The sequence below is a fragment of the Canis lupus genome, chromosome 25, assembly GCF_003254725.2.
Source record: "Canis lupus dingo isolate Sandy chromosome 25, ASM325472v2, whole genome shotgun sequence".
In the NCBI taxonomy this organism is placed as follows: domain Eukaryota; kingdom Metazoa; phylum Chordata; class Mammalia; order Carnivora; family Canidae; genus Canis; species Canis lupus.
In genome coordinates this window covers 8,653,403-8,677,215 of record NC_064267.1, presented here as the reverse complement: position 1 = coordinate 8,677,215, position 23,813 = coordinate 8,653,403, and the positions used below count along the sequence as shown (strand labels likewise).

The 23,813-nt window shown below is 37.9% G+C and overlaps 1 protein-coding gene and 1 long non-coding RNA gene across 24 annotated transcripts in view; one reads left to right on the top strand and one right to left on the bottom strand.

The window, feature by feature from the left end:
• LOC112669444 (ankyrin repeat domain-containing protein 26-like) overlaps nt 1-19,285 on the top strand; it is a 95,483-nt gene extending 76,198 nt beyond the window's left edge. For 9 of the 19 annotated variants that reach the window (XR_007406000.1, XR_007406007.1, XR_007406004.1 and 6 more), the window contains 2 exons: nt 444-552; nt 13,903-19,268. The gene's annotated coding sequence lies outside the window, so the exon portion shown is untranslated. Of the gene's footprint in view, nt 1-443; nt 553-13,902 lie in introns of those variants that run through there. The other 10 variants (XR_003142258.3, XR_007405996.1, XR_003142260.3 and 7 more) reach the window with 6 other exon arrangements.
• LOC112669448 (uncharacterized) overlaps nt 1-23,813 on the bottom strand; it is a 362,442-nt gene that overhangs the window by 135,455 nt on the left and 203,174 nt on the right. For 3 of the 5 annotated variants that reach the window (XR_003142264.2, XR_004817150.2, XR_003142263.3), the window contains 2 exons: nt 7,519-7,625; nt 4,603-4,688 (listed from right to left, as the gene is read on the bottom strand). This is a non-coding gene — a long non-coding RNA (uncharacterized LOC112669448). Of the gene's footprint in view, nt 1-4,602; nt 4,689-5,106; nt 5,231-7,518; nt 7,626-23,813 lie in introns of all 5 variants that reach the window. The other 2 variants (XR_007406015.1, XR_007406014.1) reach the window with 2 other exon arrangements.

Here is a 23,813-nt window from a genome sequence, read left to right as displayed (position 1 = left end):
TGGAATAGTGTAAGGCACAGGAATAGACCTGACACTGTCATTTACTACTGACCTGAGCCAAATTCTTTGGCCTATCTGGGTGTCAGTTTCCCCATTTACACAGTAGGGGAATAATACCTAACTTGAGAGTTTTTGTGAAGGTTAAATGAACTAATTTATGTAAAATAGCCTTCACAGTATCTGGCATATTTTAAGAACTTTAAAAAAGACTTTTATTGCTTTCAAACTTTATTCATATTTCTGGGTTCATACTGGCAGGTTACTTGGGGCTGGGAATATATATTTAATCTCTATTTAAAACATCTTAGATGCTTCTCCAAGAAAAAAAATATTCTCTTTCTAACTCTTGAAGGGAAAACAGTTGCCCTAGAATTTTAAGTTTTACAATTCTAGAGGGTTAGATAAATCTGCCCATCTAAACTTGTTCTCATTTTTCTTTTCAGATTTGTGGCTCTACTTGCTACTTTAACTGGAGACTGATTCTAGCCCAGCAGAATTTTTTAATAAAACACATAATGAGCCTCTGGGGTCAAGGACTATCTTGTTATCTAGGTATATGCCCAGAATGAGTAGGTCTTTAAAAGCTGAGCACAAGTGAAATTCACTGGGTAACCATTCTCTCCATTTTCCCTTTGGTCCAACTTTCGCATCCTAAACCGAAGGACTGTGTGGCCAATCCTGTCACCTTCTCTGTGCTTTGTTGAGAAGAGGCCTACTTGAGGAAAGAGACATAATTTGGTATTCCCAAGCTGGATTTTTTAGTGCTATCAGAATCTTTCAGGCATTTGAGGGATAGGTCTTTAAATCTCACAGAGATAACAAACTGAGTGACCTCACAGAAGTTAGCCTGAGTCTGCTAGTACTATAGTCACTGTAGTCTGCTACTACCAGTTTGCAAAAGCCTATTGTGCATTTGGGGGAAGATCTGAAAGGAGGTAAAGGAATGAGCCATTCAGTTATCTGACAGTAAACTGTTCCAGGCAGAAGGAACAAACAAATATCTGGCATTTTTGAGAAATATCAAGGAGGCTGGTAAAACTCAAGAAGAGTGTACAAGGGGTAGATCTGAGGTCTGATAGGTAATCATGATTCCAGCTTTTTTCTCTGAGATAAAAAGTAGGGTTTCAGTGGGGGAGCAATCCAACATGTTTAACAGGATCATCTGGTTTCTGTATTCAGACAAGGCTATAGGAAGGCAAGTGTAGAAACAAAACTGTTAGGAACTCTTGCAATTATCCAAGTAAGAGATGCCCATGGCATGGACAAGTTTGGTAGTGGTGAGAGAAATGAAATCCTGGATATAACGTGACAATAAAGCTGGAAGATTTTCTGATAGACTATCTGCCAGGTGCTAGGTAAAAACAGGAGTCAGAAAGGAGTCTATGTATTTTGACCTGAGCAATTAGAAGGATCAAGTTGCTATGACTAAGAGGGGAAAACTATGGGAAAAGTTAGTTTTGAAGGGATGGTCAGGAATTGGATTTGGACATATGAAGTTTGAGATATCTCCTCGATTCCCAAGAGGAAATGTCAGTTTGATACTTGATTACATGACCTGGAAATCAAGAGAAAATTTCAGGCTTGAAGTAAAAATAGAAAATTCTTCAGCATATTTAAAACCAAGATGTTAGATGAGATCATTGAGGAAGTGAGTATAGATGAGATTGAAGTACTAAGCTCTGAGACACTCTGATGTTTAGAAGTCATTGGAAGAAGCATTGAGGGAGATTAAAGAGGACTAGGCAGTAATATCAAACTAGAGAGCCAAGGGAATCAAGTATTAGAATAGGGAGTTGATCAATTGTATTAGATGTTACTGATAGGTCAAGTAAGATGAGGACATAGAATTGACTATTTAGTTTGGCAACATGGAGGTCATTATTGACATTGAGAAAACAAATTTGATAGAGTGTTCTATATCTAGATTATAAAATCAATATTGTAGCTTGTCAATTTGTTTACATTTCCTTTCATACCGGTGATGTGGCATATCACTCGCTCTTAGGCAGTCTCACTCATTCTTGTGTCCTGATATACAGTAGGTGCTCAATGAATGTTTGTGGAATGAATATGTAAATATATGAAAAGGAATATTTTAGGCTTTGACCTAGGATGTCCATTATGAGGTTGCTATTACCCCAGAGCTATTGGACCAGGAAAAGTTCTGTTACTAGACAAGACTATACTTGAATCACCCACGGATATAAATGGCCATTGATCTTATTTTTAATAACACTGTCATTCTATGTCTCATTTTTGCCTCTCATCATCACCACCACCACCACCACCATAATCATCATCATCTAATAACCACATTCCATCAGTTCTTCCTTCTTAATTCATGTTAGAGTGATTGTTCTACTCTTATCCACCAGCTTCTCATATACCTCATTATTTAAACTACCCAATATCATATGCATATTGTTACAATATTATCTTCATGCTCAGACCTTCAAAGATCTTTCACAGCTTCTTCCTACTATGTATTATACTTATTATCCTTTTTTAGTTTTGAAGAATGCCTATAATTTAATAATTCAACTGAAGATATTTATTGAGTGTGGTTATATGAAAGCCAGATATTGGAGATCCCTGGGTGGCTCAGCGGTTTGGCACCTGCCTTTGGCCCAGGGCACAATCCTGGAGTCCCGGGATCGAGTCCTGCGTCGGGCTCCTGGCATGGAGCCTGCTTCTCCCTCTGCCTGTGTCTCTGCCTCTATCTCTCTCTCTCGGTCTATCATAAATAAATGAATAAATAAATAAATATTTGGAAAAAAAAGAAAGCCAGATATTACCCTTTGGAGATACAATGGTGATCAAGTTAGACATTGTCATGGCCCTAGGGAGCTTGCAGTGTAATGGGGTCATATGGCAGAGACCATAATCAACAATTACAACTCAAAGTCACAAATGCCATAAGAAGGAAAGTGCAGAGTCCTCTTCATCCATGCCTTCTATCTAGGTCTTCCTCCCTTACTTTATATATGCTCCCAGGTGATCTCATTCACATTCTTAGATTCCATTAATAACTCCCAAATAGAAATGTCCAGCTCAAATCTTTCTATACATATCCACCAAATGTCTTTTGGATCTCTCCTCTTGAGAGTCTCACAATCACTTTCAAACTCAAAATGTCAAAAACTGAACCTGTCACTTCCCTCATCCCCTACACACACATAGCCCACACCTTAGTTCTTTCTCTGTTTTGGGGCACCATTGTCTGCAACACCATTAAATCAACTGCTCACCTAGACACCAGAGCATTAGCCTTGGCTTCCTGATCTATCTCATCGCACTTTAGCAGCCTGCCACTAGTTCTATTCATTCCTTCTTTTAAATACCTCTTGAATTTGCTCAGTTGTTGCCACTCCTACTGAAATGACCATTAAGAAACAACTGTTAATATTTACTGGACCTTTGTTATGTACCAGGTTCTGTACTAAGTGCTTTATATGTATTTCTGCATTTATTCCTCAGAGCAATGCAACTGGGTAAGCTCCAGTGAGCTCTAGTGTTATTCTCATTTTTACAGATAAGGAAAATGAGGTATAAAGAGGTTAAGCATTTTGCACCTACTGTATAGATGGTAGTTGAAGGAGCCTTGTAGCATGGACCAGGGTCATTAGCCACTGAACCCTCAAATTAGGCAGCTATATCATCTCTCCTCTAGATTTCTATGTATGTCAGCCTCCAACCATACCCTTTCCCAGCTTCACTTCACACCAGAGTGAAATATTTCCAACTAATGTTTTTATAAACTCCCTGATACACATAGGATAAATTCCAAAGTCCATAATGCACTTTTGACATTATTCTCCATATTCTGGCCTCTGATTATTTTTAGAGCCTTTTCATCTCCTCCCTCTCCCACCTACCACACAGCCCTAAAGCACTATCTTTAGTTCCACAAGCATACTTCCTTTCACCTCTGGGTCTTCTCACATGTTTCCTCCCTGGGAAATCTTACTCTATGACTGATCAACTTCTTCACATGTCTCACCATTTTTTTCTTTCTGGAAATATAATATTTTATCATTTAAGTTTCAGTTCAGATATCTCTTCTTCTAGGAAGGCCTTCTCACTGATTCCCCAAGTCTGGGTGGAATAATGTGGTAGGCAGGATAATGACTCCCCAAAGATGTCCATGTATTAATGCCAAAACCTGTGAATATAATACCTTGCATAGCAAAAGGAACTTTGCAAGATGTGATTAAGTTAAGGAGACTAGGGTGGGGACATGATGTTGGATTACTCGGATGGGTCCAATGTAATCACAAGGGTCCTTATAAGAGGGAATCAGAAGAGCCAGAATCAGAGAAGAAGAGGTAACAATGGAAGTCAAGGTCAAAGTGGTGAAGCCATGAGCCAGAAAACACAAGGAACTCCTAGAAACTGGGAAAGGCAAGGAAGTAGATTGTCTCCAAAGGATCACAGCTCCACAGACACCATGATTTAGCCCCATAAGACTAGTTTTGGATGTCTAAACCCCAGAATTGTAAGATGAAAACATTTTGTTGTTGTAAGCCACTAAGGTTGTGGTAACTTGTCGCAGCAGCAATAGAAAACTAATATAGATAGATGACTTTTTATATACTTCCATACCTTGCTTTCCTTTCTGTGTATTAACACTCTTAAGATGCCATTTAAGAGCCGGATTACTTGTTCATCTCCCCAGTAGCCCATGAGATCTGTAGAAGAACATCCTGAATCAGTATTACTCAAGTTACAGCCTTAAGGGCCACCATGGCCCTTAGCATGTGTAGAAATGCTATCATTGACTTTCTGTGTTTCTCAATAAATTGTAATGAGATGCTAGGTGTACTGCTTTTTGGTAGGTTTGCCTACTCGATATATGGCAGGAGCTATGGTTACTGCTATCATCTATGAGATTATTCTTAGTTTTGTTTAGGTTTGCTTGACTTTGAACAACTGAAAATCCACTCTTTCATGCAGTACTTTCTTGCCTTTGCATTTCTGCAGGCACAAGATCTCTTTTTATGAAAAGTTTAAAGACCTTTCTAACCTACCAGCCTCTCTTCTCTGAAGCACCTCAAACTGTGACTAGAGGGTGGCATAAAAATCATTCCCATTTTGGGGAGCTCTTACAGCTAGTTCTCCTGGGTCTTGGCTTGGACCTGCAATATCAGGATCTTCTTGAGAGGGGCATGGTCCTCCAGGTTATTCTGATATTCTGATGCAGATCCAAGTTGAGAACTTCTGAGACTCAACCCTACAAGATGAGGTGCAACTGTCACTCTGACCACTAGATGTCAGGCTTTTACCCTGCACTCTGGTTAAGCCACAGAAAACTTACTAGCCACACCCCTCCCTCTTCTATTTTCCACTTCAAGAGAAATTTGGTGTTCTGGGCCAAGTGCCAGGATAGGCAGTTCATATGCATTATCCCATTGAGCCTCACTCTGCACAATCACACTGCAAGTTAGGCATTATCCCTGATTTACAGATGAAGAAACTGAGGCACAGTGGGACAACACACTAACTGGTTGAACTGGGATAACTACAAAGCCTATGTCCTTTCCATTTAACCATGCTGCTTTAATCTGGTTGGTTTAGACAATTAACTGCCTTGCCTATAGAAGGAGTTTGGTGTATATTTAACACAGTAACAAAAAACAAAAAAAATTAAGACCAAGAGCAGATCCAGGTAAAATTTCTAGGCTCTTTTCAAAGCAACTTTATTACAATAGCTTACCTATTTCTATTTTCATAAATGGTTGTAAAAGGAGAAATAAAAAAATGAGTTAAATGTGGTGCCTTTTAAATTTCCTGGGTAGTGTTTGGAGATGAATAAGCAAAGACCAAATGCTGGACACACATTCAGCATAACCAATACGGCCACCTATAAAATTTGGTATTGTGAGGCTAGAAGGAGTGAGATCCACCAAAAACTGACTCTAAGATTGTGTCCCTCAGAGCCTTCCATTCTGGGGACACACATTAGGACCTCCTCAGGGCACGGTATGTAGTGTTTCTTAATATGTGTGGTGTGCATATGTGAAAAAAGAGGACATTTTGGTCTTTCTACCCCCCATTTTAATAAGAACAACCAAATCTTATTGACTTTATATGTTGGCACTTTACGTAAGATTCAATTTTAAAAATGGTTTCCACCACCATTAAAAAGGGTAAACTTTTAATATAGGGTCATCCTACAAACTGATAATTATAGTATTTTGTGTAGACTTTTCCTTTAAAGTACTGTGCATTTATTTTTAAGATTCTTCAGTTAAAGAAAAAAATGGTTAAGGTTCTCAGGAAACAAAATGAAAATTAGGGATCAAAACAATTACCTTAAAAATAAACAAACAAAAAAAAACTATTTAAGGAGAAAGGTTCAGATAGAAGTTTAACCTTGCCTATTCTTTTTGTTGTTGTTGTTAAAAGCTACATCATCAACACAAATGATGAAACTAAGAATGAGAAACATCTCTTAGTTAGCAACTCTGTCCTTAGTCAAGGGTTGGGAGTGTCTTTGAAATGCACTGTACCAAGGGAAGGAGCATGGTGGGTGTGCATACTTGGTCACTGAGTATCTCCTAAACCACCGTTTCCTGACTCTGCCCAGATTTTAGACTTTTAGAAAGGAAATGCCATAAAGACTGGGATCAGCACATTAAGCTTGTATGATTACTACCATGTTTCCCTTTCTGAGCTGCTTAGGATAAAAAAAAAAAAAAAGATTAGAAAAATTAATGTCAAGTGTAAGATTGGAGACACAGTATAGTTGAAACAAATTAGAAACACATTTCTTTTTTTTTTTTTTTTTTTTTATTGGTGTGCAATTTACTAACATACAGAATAACACCCAGTGCCTGTCACCCATTCACTCCCACCCCCCGCCCTCCTCCCCTTCTACCACCCCTAGTTCGTTTCCCAGAGTTAGCAGTCTTTACGTTCTGTCTCCCTTTCTGATATTTCCCACACATTTCTTCTCCCTTCCCTTATTTTCCCTTTCACTATTATTTATATTCCCCAATTGAATGAGAACATATAATGTTTGTCCTTCTCCGACTGACTTACTTCACTCAGCATAATACCCTCCAGTTCCATCCACGTTGAAGCAAATGGTGGGTATTTGTCATTTCTAATAGCTGAGTAATATTCCATTGTATACATAAACCACATCTTCTTTATCCATTCATCTTTCGCTGGACACCGAGGCTCCTTCCACAGTTTGGCTATAGTGGCCATTGCTGCTAGAAACATCGGGGTGCAGGTGTCCCGGCGTTTCATTGCATTTGTATCTTTGGGGTAAATCCCCAACAGTGCAATTGCTGGGTCGTAGGGCAGGTATATTTTTAACTGTTTGAGGAACCTCCACACAGTTTTCCAGAGTGGCTGCACCAGTTCACAGAAACACATTTCTATTGTCAAAATTCAATAACCAAAGGAAACAACTTTCTCCTCTTGGAGAATTGTATTTTTCTCAAGTTTGGGGAAGGCTAAGGGGAAGGCTCTGGCCATCTGGCCACCATAAAGGCTAGGACTAGATCTCACCATGTCTCTGATGGCCATGCTGCCACTCATCTCCCTTGAACTATACCTCATTTCATTCCTTCACAGGGCACCATATCTCTTCAGGCAGAAGGCGATGGCAGCATTTCCTAGAGATTTTGTGAAAAAATAAAATAAACACTGATATTTTATACAACCACACTGCCTTTTAAAAAACAACTAAAGCTGTCTTTCTCATGACAAGTGTGTTGTTGTTTTTTTTAACCTCAGTTTTTTCATAAGCCCCAAAGGTTTTTCTTTTTTTTTTTTTTCACTTTTTTTTTCACTTTTTTTTCACTTCTCCTGGTACATTTGCAGGAAACTTCTTGGCTCTTAGGGCAAAAAGAGGCAGAATCAAGGATGTTATATTTTAAGAATGGAGGCCATTTACAAAACTTCACCAAATAGTTCTGTCTAGAATAGTTATTTCTCAGCTTCCTTATGTTCTTTTAGTGTTTACCAAGGGTAAATACTTGCATATTATTCTATATTTGACTATTCTTTTAAAAAAAGTTTCATCTCTTCAGATAGACATGAAGACCTAGTTTCTGAGTTGTAGCATCTCAGAAGGCAGCTGACATGTAATAGTAAATGGTCTTAGGAGTCTTCTCCGAGTGCTCCTTTTGATACCCATTGAAGTCATTCTCCATCTTTCATAATATATATATATATATATTTGTATCACTTAACTCTTGGGATAATTTGATGTTATTGTCTCTCTCTTCCTCTCCCAATTAGAATGTACATTCCATGAAGGTAGCGACCTAGAATAGTATCAACCATATAATAGTTGCTCAATACATATTTGTGAAAAAAATGGGGAGGGGCTTTTTCAGGCGATGAGTAGTTAAGAGAGGGCTGGTGGGCAGGTCAGAAGAAGGACAGGTGCAGGAGTCCCAACATCAGAGCCTTAACATGGCAATGCTCCTGGAACATTTGATAACTGGTTCACCTCTTCCCCTAGTTCTCATTTAGCACCTAACCCAGTTCAATGACTTATACGTTAATCAGCACATTTCCTTCTCAGAGTATCAGAGCTGTTTAGAGTATCTGAAAACACTCAATTTGTTATAGTTGTGGCTGCAAAAGCTTGATGAAAACTGTTATCAACATTTCACTTAAGCTTCTAATTGGAAAATCTTTTCTTTCTCTCCTCTTTTCTTAGGCTTTTGGAAAAGGGAGAAAATTAAATACATGTAGATGGGTTGAGGAAGAGAGGCAAAGATTTGGAAAAATAAAGTGGATTAAGTGTGAAAAAAAATAAATGACAGATCTCCAGTTTAAAAGCACTAAATTCAAGGACAATGAAGAAAATAAAAGCGTCGCTTTTTGAACTCAGAAAGTAATAGTTCACTGACTTAATGGGATTTTAACTCAACCACACTGCCTTTTAAAAAATAACTAAAGCTGTCTTTCTCATGACAAATGTGTTTTTTTTTTACCTCAGTTTTTTTCATAAGCCCCAAAGTTTATTTTTTTGTGCGTGTTTTTTGTTTTTGTTTTTGTTTTTTTCAGGTGTTTCTATATGGATTTTGGCTTGGATATAAATAATTCTTCAATTTATTTCTGCATCCAAATTGCTATTCAGCATTTTCATCCATAAGCATGCTTTGAACTAGACCACTGATTTTTTATTTGGAACAATCTCATTAAGATAAAGCAACTTCACGGACTTACCAAAACTCCCTTTGTAATAGTGTGAATACTGAAGGTCACCAAGTTGCCAAAGGGCAAAGGTTACAGAATATTCTGGAAGCGACTCATGCCTGGTCATGATTTTGGCTACAGTTGGCTCTGATTGACGTTATATGTAGATTGCAGGAAGGTTGTTACCCAAGAAAGTGTGTGTTTCAATGAGGGTGCTCTGTGCAAAGTTGAGAAAGTCCTTTATACAAAGTTGTACAGAGACTGCCCTTGCCAGCAATGTATTGTCCCGAGGAGGTGATGAACTCCCAGGGGCCACCAGGAGACCAGAAGCAAACTTGGTCAAGTGAGGCAGAGCCCTGGAATTCTGCTTGACCAGGTTAGTGTGCTGGCACCATGGCTCAAAGAATAGGAAAAAGAACAGCTTGTGGATATCAAACCATCTTTTTTGGATTTGAAGAAAAATCTATGGTAGACATATTGTATGTACTTTCTGAAAAAAAAAGTCATTATTTCACAGCATTTTGTTTACATATTTACAACACTGCTGGAAATGTTCATAATCATAGCCATGGGGATACTGAAGAAGAGGTTTAAATTCTGTAGCATGCCAATCTGAATGTTCAGGAAGGAAAAGAGATTAGTTTTGAAGGCATATATTTCTAAATTCCATATTTCACATCTGGATTGGATGTTAACCATATTGTGGTTAAGCAAACTATATCTGATTCTTGTTAATGCTTTATGTTTATTTTAGGGGCTTTTCTCTTGAGAAAGTACAATTATTATATTTACAATGTTCATGCATCCTCATAATATTCTGGACAAGTAGTATCCATCCGACTCCCCTCCTACCACCCTCTTCACTCCTCTCTTCCCAAACAAGAAAAAGAACCTTCAGGGCACATTACCATCAATAAGAAAAGGAAGTGGGGGGTGGGGAATTCTTATGGGATGGGGAATTTCTATGCAGTGAGACAAGCACTGGACTGGAGCTAGTAGGAAATAACTTTACAGCTTTATTGTCTTCAGTCAGCAAATAAGAATAGGCTAAACTATGTGTATGGTATGATCTCTTCAAGTTCAAATTCTAGGATTAGTGTTGAGAAGGCCACAGAAAACCAGAGTATAGGACCTCATGGACTCTCTTCTTTTTTTTTTCAGGGAGACAATGTGCTCATACGTTGTAACTTATACTAACGTTCAATAGGTAGACATTTTGTCTGCATTGTAAATATCTTCCACAAGGAAAGAAAAGAGAAAAAGGGAGGAGACTACAAGTTTGTGATTTTAAAAAAAGGGAAATTTATGCTGAGTTAGAAAACTATGTTAGTGCAACAAAATGAACACTTGTGGTATATAGATAGGAAGTGAAAGAAGATAAATGACTTTTAAAAGGAGACACTGTACATAAAATCAATCTCACTCTACATAGTATCTATTTAAAGTGTTCTACAATTCAGAGTGTTTCGGGAATTAAGAATTTCTGGATGGCCAAGTTTATTCAGATGACTTCAAACCTTTTAAATCTTAGATATAATTTGTTTTTAATGGGAAATTTTCTAGAATGTGCATTTCCTTGTTTTATGAGAGCAGACTGACTGGATATACAATTGCAATATAATTAATCCTTGGGCATCTAAATATCATTCATTACTCAATTTATATTCAATTTGTCTGATGCTCATTTAGTAGCTCCAGACTCAGATGTTAACACAGACTGTAGTAGACTGTGAGCTGATGTGTAGACACACTTGCGGTTCTGAAATATGTTTATTAGTATTATTATTACAGCTTTGGAAAGTCACTGGTATCAATACACATCACTGGTCCAGGGCTAGGACAGCTAAATAGATTCCTGAGGAGTTTGGCACAGTTGTCCCTCAGAACATTAATGTTCCAAGTAAGCCAATCTTTCTAATTACTGCTATCAGGTCCTCTTGCTTGTAAGCACTGTGCAATACACTGCTACATCCCGACCATGGGCTCCTTGTCAGCATAGGTCTCCCCTCCTGTCTCAATGTTAGTTGTTGTACCTCTATCCATTTACTTCTGCCAGGGCTTATTTGCTTTGGGGTACAAGACTGTACTAATACAAAGCCAGTCACGCTCCCCTTTTCCTTTTGGCTAGATAAATCAACTGATTATACTGGATTAGTAAAACCATTTTACTCAAAAATGCACTATGTTGGCAGCTGTTGCCTTTTTGCTAGAGAAAATTAAAATAACAAAAGACATCAATGTACTAGCCATTACTACAGTTATCCAAATATCCTGGATTTGTTGGCTGTGACATACATTCCCTCAACCTCCCCCAAATACAAGTTTTTCCTATATGCAATGAGCTCCTCCAGGGGTGGGTGGATACCAGGACCACAGTGATAGTAGTATTCCTTATGGTGAGACCTGGCATGCAGGGGAGGGGTAGAAGGTGGGGTGGGAGTGGGTGAGTGTTTGTTAAATAAAAAGTAACAAACCTGAAGCCACACAGTTGATAAGAAGTAGATTTGCTGTTATTTTACTAATATTTGACATGTATATTTGCCTCAAAATAAGCTAAGACTTAAAACCAATAGAGTCAATACAATAACAAGTTCAAGGTCGTATCTATTAGAATTCATGTTTCCCTTTGTTTCCTATTGTTACTTACAGTCAGGGAACAATTTGGTTTTGTTGCATGCCTACACATGAGACTGGAATTCTTTCAAATTTATTATGTAGTTTAAAGCTTTCTATCAGTTATTTTTAAAGTGCACTTTGACTCTATATCTATGAATTATTTTCTATTACTTTATTGTGTCTTGCCACTTCTTTGAATTTTCCATGATATATTTATTTTGTCCAAGGTGCTATATAAAAATCCATTCATGTACATTTTATATTATGGCTGACTTTTTAGGTATTGGCATTCTATGAAAGGCAAAATTGTTGTCTGCACTTATGTTACAACCTGAAAGGTATAGAATTTGATTCATCAGCAAACTTATTGTATTTTATATATATTGATATCAATATATTTTTAATCATTTGGTTATATACCTTTTGCCCAGAATTGTTGAAATATTGCTGCATGCATCTTTAGATTATGATTTTGCGGTTGGTGCCAATAAACTGTATATGATATTTTTATGAGTAAAATAACATTTCTTTTATAAAACCAGAATAAAATCACTTCTGATACATTAGCATGCTAAATGGTACTTCATTTCCCCCAAAAGTTCTTCATAAAATCCAGAGGTATCCAGTTGTGAGGCATGTCCTCTCAGTATCTGGGAGTGTCTCAGCTTGTATAGAGATGGATGTGTCTATCGTTACCATCACTTGTTGAGCAGTCATGTACTCTCTCCTGAGGGATGACCCATGTGAGACACCTTTTGCTCCCAAAGCAGTGGGGTTCAGAACTTGCCCAGCACATCTTGAGAACCGACACTTTTAACGCATGTATGTGTGGGGGATTTTCCAAACCCATGCAGGGCTACTCCTTATATTTTATCATCTGGGCTTCCACCACTATCTCATTACAGGAATGATTAGCATTGTAACTGTCACATTTTAAGTAAATCCATGTGTGGAATGTTATTCAACAAAATGAAGAGGATGATTTATCCAGGAATTTGTGACTGGAGCTCTAAAGTAGCTGCAATGTGTGATGATGATAACTTTCATTTAGTAATTAAAAAAAAATCCCAGTTTAAATTTGCTTTTATTTAGCACATTTTTGTGTTTCTCTAAAACTGTTCTGACTTCTGGTTCAAATTCAGGCACATTCAGAAGGGGAAAAGAAGTGGCTTGTTTTTATGATGTTAGCATAACAGTACAGAAGTGTCTTACCTATTTATGGCTCCAAATTTATACCACCATCTAATTCCAAAAGAGATTTGAGGTGGTACGTGGAGATGTTGACTTTGCTCTTATCTGGGCACCTTAAAATGTTATTTATGCTGCCTGTTTTGTCCCATATATTTGTCACTACTTGGCATTTGGTGATTAATGTGTGTAAGTGGAACAAAACTTATACTGAACATATAAAACATCCTCTTATCCGCCAGGTCTTGGCAAGCACGGGGAAAACTGCAAGAGGATGCAATTTGAAATTGCACACTAGGCGCAAAAGAGCTGTATGGCTATTTTAATTTTAAAGAGGAACTCAGATTGAGAGATAAAATCATTCTTTAAGAAAGCATTTCTGCTAGGAAACTGTTAATGCCTCCTCTTCTGCACTCTCTGCGTATGCAACACTCAATCATTGGCATCCCCTTGAGAAAAAGAAGTGCAAGGAATGCCAAGAAGGCAGGACTATGCTGCTTCATCACTTCCAGGGGACTTTGGGAATTAGGGGATACCTTGACATATTTGCATTTGTATGACGTCACATTTAAAAACTCTTGGACATAGTGTACACAATGCAACATTCGTATTAATTTCTCTCTCCAACTTGGTATTTCATATTATACTTGGGGAGGTAAAATAAGGAAGAAGAGGAAGAGGAGGAGGAGGATGGAGAAGGAAGAAGATGATGCTGGAAGAAAGAAAGGCTTCAGCAGACATTCATGTTGGTTTCATTAGATGAGTGTCTGACCACACATTTAATGGGTTGGCAGGTGGCTGATGGCTTTTTTTCCAGAGTTGATTGGATGCTTTGGCTCAGTAAATTCCTTTGGCAAAGTGAGGAAGCATTTGCAGCTATCCTCACTGCTTTTCTAATTCTCTTCTTCATACCCATGGATTTCTTCTTTCCTCCAGGTACTCTTCTGGGAATACAGCCCACCTATCACTGAACCAGGAGAAGAGTCATGGCCCCACAGAGGCATAAGATCAAAGTTAGAGGTCTCTTCTGTACAGGGCTGGGGAATGACAGCCTGCTACGGCTGAGTGGAGGATCAAGAGGTGCTGGCCCTTATTTTCCTTATTTGCAGCAAAAGAGGTGTGCATATTGAGGGGTTCCAAATTAGAGTGATGAGCAGTCATGTAGTATCTGCATGTGCTTATTAGAAAGTCACTTTCCAGGGCTCTACTGTGGACCGAGTAAACCATATTCTCTCTCTGGGTAAGGCGCCCAAATCTGAATTTTTAATAATCCCCCAAGACAAAGTGGATGCTTCTTAAATCTGATACCCACTGGGCTCTTATCCAGGTTACTTTTACTTATCATTCAGGACTAACATTCTATGGTTCTAAGCCCATTTAAGTTTGCCTCACTTTATTCTCCTTAAAGAGAAGCCCTGGGTCACAGATGTCCAGCAAGAACTCTCTGGGAGCCCCATCCTCATCAGCCTTAAAATCTGTAAACATCTTCCCCAGCACATTGTCTTGGCAGGCACAGCATGCAGGTGCAGATGGGTCATGTCTCAATCTCTGTGGAGCTGGGGGCTGAGCTGATCCCAACTAACGACTGATCCTTGCTCATGGTCATCAAGTGGCATCAAAAAACACTTAGGAGGAGCAGAATGATGCAACCTGCTGCTGGACGAGTAGGCAAATTCCTTGGCAAGAAGATTGATATTAGGCAGAAGCAATGAGATGGAGAATCAGGTCAGGCTGAGAGAGAACATTCTGGATGACATCAGGACTGTCAGGAAGCTGGGTAAGGAGCACACTGGGTCAGACTATGTAAAGAGTCCAAAAAGATCAGAGACAGACTCAGCCTATTCCCAAGACAGCAGATACTTTCAGAATGACCTGCACTGCTGGACTTCTGGGGTGTTCTCAAGGGCTGCAGGAAGAGTCTGCCATCCTGAGAAACCCTATTGACGTAAAGTCCCAGAAACAAAGCCAGGTCTCTGAGAAGAGCCAGATCCCATGGTTCTCTCACACACACACCCCTTATACTCCCTGAGCCTCAGTTTTCTCATCTGTAAGATGTGGGTGCTGAACTGGGTAATGCCTACAGTTTCTTCCAGCTCTGTGTTTCTAGGGAAACAAAACTATTAAAATAAATAATGAGACAGGAAAACATGAAAAGAAGTTGTTACCCAAGATAGTTATGAGGGGAGGAAGAATCTTCTGAAGGTAAGAGTTGCTAAAGGGCAGAAGGAAAGCTTGACCTGAGGACATGAGTGAGCAGACCAGATGTGGGCAGGGATAGGAAAGACACCTCCAGAGGCCAGCATGGGCACTTTGGATCTAGTATGGCATTGCCTGGGGCCAGAAAGATGTAGTGCTCAGCTTGAGACTATATAAGATCAAGGTATAAGCAAAACTCCTCAGTGCAACCACCATTAAGAGGATGCTCCAAATAAAATGAGTCAAACTCTGTAATGGACTCTCAGGATGCCACTGCTGTTTATGCAGCTTTGTGTAGGAAATGCCCTTGCATTGAAAATCCCAGGGAATATTAATTTTACTCAAATCCCCAATAATGATTAGCATCAACCTTTCAAATTCACAGCATTCTTAAAAGTTTGAATAAACTGAAAGAAAATTCAACATACATGTTCTGTTCTGCAGCCTCAGGTCCCACAACGCTCCTCAGTTTCACAACATACTTCTAGTTTCTGTGCTTCTGCCAGAAGGCTCCTTTCAAGGGGAGCCACTATCTCAGGTATGGTATGTCACCCTCAGCTACAAGCCCTCCAAGTCTCTTTGACCAGGGTCTATACTTCTAGAATATAGTACTCAATGAGGTGGTTTTTTTGATGTATCTTATTCACCACACATCTAGAAACTCAACCAGGAATGGGACCTCCACACAGTCACATACACAACCCTTCTTGTGGAGATTGATTTTGCCCTGGACTACACAAACCCCATTAGCATTATTTCTCTCCTTGGACAGAGTAACCAACACTTTTTCTAATTCCCAAGCTCTTTCTTCTGCAACTCCTGGCAACAGAGATAGATGTTCTTTCACCGAAGACTATCTCGGGGTTGAAGGGCTTTTCAGCCCGTTATACTCTGGACTCTAGTAGAGCACAGAGGTGTGGTTACTGAATCACTCAGGGATGCTTCATCCCCGTCTTTGGTCACCAAAATGTACTTGAGGGAGTGAGTAGAAGGGCCAAGTCACTTCTTCTCATTGCTTTAGGATCCTTATTCTAGCAAAGTGGGTCTACATACACTTTCACGGTGACTGAATATCCTTAATACACAGAAACAGGATGGATTTACTCTTGGAAAGCTCTCATCAGAGATGGTTGCTAAACTAAGTCTGGAAGGGCTTAATTAGACTCAAAGCCACATCTCACAGATGTTCGACTGCCTTTGGGAAGAAAAGGTCAAGACCTAGTAGGTATTTTCTTTGTGACGTGAACTGAAAAGCAGGTTGTGTTCTATCTACTGTTGTCCAAATGACTAGTCTTTCTTCAACTCTGTCCTTTCTGGAATTTATCCTATTTTCATTCTGATATCACATCTTTCCTTTCCAAGTTTATGGTTGGTTCTTTTTCTTTGCTATTGTACCTATTTTATTTTTCCTTGTTTTTATTTTATGGAGTTTTTCTTATTCTTTTTTTTTTTTTTGAGTTTTTCTTATTCTTATTAAAAGAAGCAATGCCTCATTTTCTTTTTGAACATATTTAGCATACTTATTTAAATGTTTTGCCAAAAGTAGTCTATAAAATATTCTATAAAAATGTTTTCATTGTTGACTTTGTTGGCTTTTTAAATATTAGATTTTACAGTATTTTTGTCTCTGATTCTCAGGATAGCAGATTTTCAAGTACCTTCTCCTGGCCCTCTCAGCCCCTAAGTTAAGAAGAGTAAGAACAGTTTTGGATGCCCGTTACTCTAAGATACTGGAGATAGTAGATCCCTTTGCAGAGCCAGCAGGCAACCTGGCTTACTATCTCATATTTTGATGAACTGACATGCTGCTTTCTCAGATCCTCAGCTCTCTAAAGACCAGAGATCTAGGAAGACCACTTTTGCCACGTTATTTTCTTTTGTTCTTTAGTCTCTTTTTGTGATTAAGAGAGGCCTACCTAAGCCCCTGCTTTCATACTTATGAGCCTGGCTCTAGCCCCATGTGTGATGGAGAATTTCTAGTGCCCTTGACCCCACAAAACCTGCCTCCTGGAAGCCACTGCTTGCGTCCAGACCCAGAACCTAGAGGGCTTTTAGGTTCAGCCAGCTCACCATTTTCCATCTCTATTCCATTTTTGGTCCAGGGTGGTATTTATCTTGTTTTTATTTCTGGTTAGGGTCTTTCATTTCTCTTTTTAAATATGTTCCCTGTCATTGCTATATTTCACTTCTTATTTCTATATGTGTAATCTTAAAGAGTAAACACTTGACTATAACTCCAAAAATGTGGTATATGCCTTCATTAACCTATGCAAATCCTGCTGTGCCTTCATGCACTTCACAAACATTTGTTAGTTCTTAATGTGTGTAGGTCATTGTTCTAAGCTCTATGTGAGTATGTGTAGTGGAGTGGTGGGTGGGTACAAAACCTTTTCACCTCCAAGTCCTTTTAATTTAATCTAGGATTGACTTTTATACTCCAGTAACTATAATGTGGACAGTGCACATCATCTTCTGAACTAAAAGTCAGGATGGTCTAATTATAAGCAATTTAATTTTCCTAATCTGTTTCCCCATCTACAAAATTATAACAAAAATAACACTTACTACTTAGAATGGTTTTGAGTATTAAATAATACAATCCAAACAAAGCACTTAGCTCAGTATCTATTATTAAAAAACATACTCAGTGGTATTAGCTACTATTATCTTGATAGGCAGTGTGCCAATTTCAATCATTTCAATGATTTTAAAATCTATTATCTGTGGAGTCTTCTATGCAAATATTTTCTTCTTCCTAAATTCTTGTTATTCTTCTATGATAAAATGGACTTCTCATCACCTCTATTCCAGTGCATCTTCACCTCTGCCCAGGAGGGATTTTTCTAGCAGAATAACACTACATGTCATACATGAGGTAAGTTGGTTTTGAAAGGGCTCTGCTCTGAAGAAAGTGAGAACTCACCATCTTCTCTTTGGATAAAACCAAGAATGGGTTTCCCAGAGCTCATATACAGGGTGAGTGACAAGATCTTAAAGATGGACAGATGGTAGGAAAGGAAGGAAGAAAGGATATTAAAAAAGAAGGGACTTCTGGAGGTCCATATGAGAAAGCTTCTGCTTAGTTTGGAAACAGCAATGAGATATTTTAGAACATCCTATTCACTCTGAGAATGTTTGTGATTGGCTGTAAGTATGATGGAATTCTTTCTGCTAATAGGATCTACTGCAGAAATTATTGGCCTACAATAATACAATACAATAATTTCTTTCTTTCTTTTTTTCTTTTGCCGACAGGATTCTGACTTTTATTCTTAGGTAAGAACACAAAGAACAAAGACAAGTAGCAGCAAAAAGGGCCTGTCTTCTAATCCGGCTGCGTCCGGGCCTCAAGAAGGACACTTGTGCAGGACACACACCACTCAATCCTCAGAGACGCTCAGAACCTCACTTGGGCCTGAAGTGCATCTGATTGGTGGCATTGTTCTTCATTTCCGTCTTCAGCATCCACTTCGATTTCATCCTCTGGACATACTGATGTCCCGCTCACGCAGAAGAGCTGCTCCTGTGCTGCCGGTCCATCCCAGGGCTCTGTACTGCTGCAGTATCCGGCCCACAGGCTTTTACCAAGAAAAAAGCCTGGTGTCTTGGGATGTCAGAACCTAGATCACTGTAGGATAACCTAACCATGAAGACATTGAGAAAGTAGTACCTGTACCAAACATTGCCATAACTCACATGTGGATATTTTGGTTCAGGAAGTATACTGGGGTGACCCTTCACTTTCAATGTCTTATGACAACAGAAGAACACAATATTTAAAACTGAGACTCGGGTAGCCTGGGTGGCTCAGTGGTTTGGTGCAGCCTTAGGCTCAAGGTGTGATCCTGGAGACCTGGGATCGAGTCCCATGTAGGGCTCCCTGCATGGAGCCTGCTTCTCCCTCTGCCCATGTCTCTGCCTCTCTTCTCTCTGTGTCTCTCATGAATAAATAAATAAAATCTTAAAAAAAAATAAAGCTGAGACTCTTCTGGAAAATCTAAGGTGAATGGACACCAGAGTAGGATAGATGCCAAACAAACCACTGGACAGGAGAAAGGCTTGAGGGCTATTTCTTCCTATCAGAAAGGGCTGACAAATGCTATGTTCAGAAAGACCATCTGAGTAAATTCAGCAATATAAAATTGGAACAATGATGCACAAGCACTGAGAGTATGTTTGTTTTATTTATCCCTATGAAAAGGGAAACAGAATGTTGGCCTATTTTGGTGATTTAAATGAGAAGTCTGTAAAGGAGGTAGAACAAACAAAACTTCCACACATGGCTGATGCCTCTGGTCAAGTTAATTTGGGTGAACACAGAAAAAAAAAATTAAACCTTTGAATATAGTCCAAGATTTAGGATGGATTTAAAAAAAATCAGCTGGTCACCTTAATTTTTTATAACCTTGGTATCATAGGAAGAATATTTTTTGACATAATGGAACTTCCGTAAGTTAAAACAAATTGAATAGCCATCTTATTCAGCAGAATCAGCAATGTTGAGAATCATTTTTAAATGCTCTCTTAGATTTGGTGTTGGAGAGACAGAAGGTAATAAGTTTTGGGTTGTGCTGAATCCCTTTCTGAGAGTATTTACTGAGCATGCTTAATCCCCAGGTATTAGGCCATGTCCCAAGTCTTCCCAGATGTGGACTAATTTCCTTGACCTCCAAATGCCAGATGCTGAGGTTGGGACTTCATCAGCATATTCATGTCAGGAGCTGGAAAACATTTTTATTTCCTCCAAAATTCATCTTCCCCTCCATACTACAAATTAGAAAATACAGAGCAAGTTTACTGCTTTCTGGGATTTTGAAGGCGTAATGCCGGGAACATGCATCAGTTGCCAAGCGGGGCACAGGCCTGTCAGACTCCTTATGGGTCTGGGTGGCCTTGCATATGACTTTGATGTTTGGGTTCAGTTTTATGTCTCTCTCCAGGACATTTAAAAATGAGTTAGGCCTACTCAAAATAAAGGATAGCCATTTCAGTTGGTCTAAAATGAAGTAAGGAAATTGGAATGGCATGAACATTAAGGTTCAGAGAAACAGATCTGAGGTCACAAAATACCTGGCCCTGCCAAACCAAAAACCAAAGTACAGCAATGTCAAGATACTTTTGGCTAAACCCAGGCCTAAAACACCCACCTGGAATGGCTCAGAATTTATCTTACATTAGATCTGTTTTTTTTCTACATTACCTCAAATATTGACACAAAGCCAAAAATAGAATGAAGTTCTTAAATTGGATGACCACGGCTTCCTGTTGGAAAGAAGGTAATTTTCCATTTGATCAGTTGAACTGAATGGTTTTGCATAGCATCTGGTTCATGTTATAGAATTAATACAATTAGAATTTTAAAACAAGCTTTTTTTGACATTACTTTTCCTTATCCAAGTGTCACAATCTACTAAAAACTGCAATTTGCAATTTGTTAATTTTCTTAATTTCTTCAATTTTCCTCTTCACAGCTCCATTTTACATTCACTGTTCTCACTCCTGTCTTTTTTTTTTTTTTAGCAATGCTCTAATTTCTTACTGCTTGCTACTTTTTGAATATTATGGCATTTTTTAAAAAATATTATGGCATTTTGATGATCTTGTTCTCATTGGTTTGATGTATTTCTTTGTTCTTGTATCTTGTCCTTGTATTAAATGCTCCAAGTCCTTCTTTCATAATATGTCTGTTTGGAAAATTAGGCTTTAATATTTTCCAACATTTTTTTTTTAACATTGCTTGCTACCTCATGTTTTTAGGATGATACTTTTACCAGTTCTCAAATATTGCCAGAAGGAAGGAATCAATTAACATCTTCTCTAGACTTTATCTTGGAAATAAAAAAATAATAAATAATTTCCCTCACACTAAAAAATGAAACAGAAAATTATCTTTGTGTTCATCATGGTCATTTCAGATTTTGGATTTGAAAATAATGCCCAAACCCAAAGGAAATTTGTGGACAAAGAACGCTATTTAAAAAAAAACCTCAAAAATTACTTTTTAAAAATTAGTTACTGTAGGAAAAATTCATGTAGTAGCCAGAATATTAGAAAAATACTTTTTATTGGGTTAGACTATATAAAATCTATGACATTTAAAATAATACTGTCTTGTCTGAATGGGTAAAAACAGAAAGCTTTTGGATGCATTAAAACACACTTCCTAGCAGAAAAAGAAATTAAGAAAGCAATCCCATTTATAATTATATCAAAAAGAATAAAATACCTAGGAATAAATTTAACCAAGGAGGTGAAAGGCCCACACTCTGAAGACCAAGATGAGAGAAACTGAAGACAAAACACATAAATTGAAAGATATACTATTCTCATGGATTAGAAGAATTCATATTGTTACAGCATCTATACTACCCAAAGCAATCTATAGATTCAATGTAATCCCTGTCAAAATGCTAAAAGCATTTTTCAGAAAACTAGAACAAATAATCCTAAAATTTGTATGGAACCACTTAAGACCCCAAATATCCAAAGCCATCTTGAAAAAGAACAAAGCTGGAGGTATCACCATCCCAGATTTCAAGATATACAACAAAGTTATGTAATCAAAACATCATGGAATTGGCATAAAAAAAGATATATAGATGGATAGAACAAAAGAGAGACTAGAAGTAAACCCATGTGCATATGGTGCATTAATGTATAGTAAAAGGGTCAAGAATGTACAATGGGGAAAGGATAGTATTTTCAATAGTGTTGGGAAAACATGCAAAAGAATGAAACTGGATCACTTTCTTATACATACACAAAAATAAATTTAAAATGGATTAAATACCTAAATGTAAGACCTGAAACCATAAAACTGCTAAGAGAAAAACATAGGTAGAAATCTTTTATTTTTTTATTTTATTTTTTTATTTTATTATTATTTTTTTAGAAATCTTTTAGACATTGCTGTCAGCAACATATTTCTGAATACATTTCCTCAGGCAAGAAAAACAAAAGCAGAATTAATTATTGGCACTACATCAAACTAAAAGGCTTTTGCATAGTGAAGGAAGCCATCAACAACAAAAAAAGGCAACTACTGAATGAGAGATATTTGCAAATAACATATCTGATAAGGGAATAATTTCTAAAATATATAAAGAACTCATATAGTTCAACACCAAAAAAGCCAAATAATCTAAAATGGGCAGAGAATCTGACTAGATATTTTTTTCAAAGAAGAGATACAAATGGCCAACAGACATAAAAAGATGCTCAACATCACTAATCATCAGAGAAATGCAAATCAGAACCACAATGAGATATCACCTCATACCAGTCAGCATGGTTAAAATAAAAAAGGCAAGAAATAACACGTCTTGACAAAGATTTAGAGAAAAGGGAACCATCGTGCATTGCTGGCGGGTATATAAATTGGTGCAGCCATTGTGAAAAACAGTATGGAGTTTCCTCAAAAAACTAAAACTAAAAATACCATACAATCCAGTATTTCCATTGCTGGGTATTTACCCAAAGAAAATTAAAATACTAATTCACTCTTATGTTTATTACAGCATTACTTATACTAGCCAAGATATGGAAGCAATATAAAGTGTTCAGTGATAGATAAATGAATAAAGAAGATGTGGTAAATGCATACAATGAAATATTAGTCATAAGAAGGAATGAAATCTTGCCATTTGCAACAAATGGATGGACCTAGAGGATGGATATCATGGTAAGGAAAATAATTCTCAGACAGAGAAAGACAAATAAATACCATATAACTTAAATGTGGAATCCAAACAACAGAACAAAGCAAACAGAAACAGAAATAGACCCATAAATATAGAAAACAAACTGGTAGCTGCCAGAGGGGTGGGGGTTGGAGAACTGGCAAAAGAGATAAGGAGATTAGGAGGTACACATTTCCAGTTATAAAATAAATCAGTCATGGGGATGAAAAGTACAGCATAGGGAATATAATCAATAATATTATAATAACATCATATGATAACAGATGATAACTACACTTATCATGGTGATTATTGTGTAATGTATAGAGTTGTCAAATCACTATGTTGTACACCTGAAAGTAATATAATTTATACCAAATAAACTTCAATTATAAAAATGTACCTGGATGGCTCAGTCTGTTAAACCCATTTGGTATCAGCTCAGGTCATCAGTTCAGGGCCGTGGGATCCAGCCTCATGTCGGGCTCCATGCTCAGCAGAGTTGGCTTGGGATTCTCCCTCTCCCCCAACCTTCTCCCTGTTTATGCTATCTCTCTCTAAAAAAAACTTAGGTGCATCTGGGAGGCTCAGTCGGTTAAGTGTCTTCTTTTGGTTCAGGTCATGAACCCAGAGTCCTGGGATTGAGCCCTGGGTCAGGCTCCCTGCTTAGCAGGCAGCTTGCTTCTTCTCTCTTTGCCCCTACCCCCTGCCCTCACTCATGCTTGCTTTCTCTCTCTTACTCTGTTCTGTCTCAAATAAATGAAATCTTTAAAAAATTTTAAAACAAAATAAAGTACTGAAAGAAAAAAACTAAATATGCACTTTTTATCCTTATATTTAAATACCCCATGTTTGCTTGCAAATATCAGCAAAAGTAATCATTAAAATGTATGTTAAAGGAATGAGGATTTTCCATCTTCTTTTGTGATAATCTACCCTTTGGTTTAGTGTTCTTAGAAAACATTTGCAACT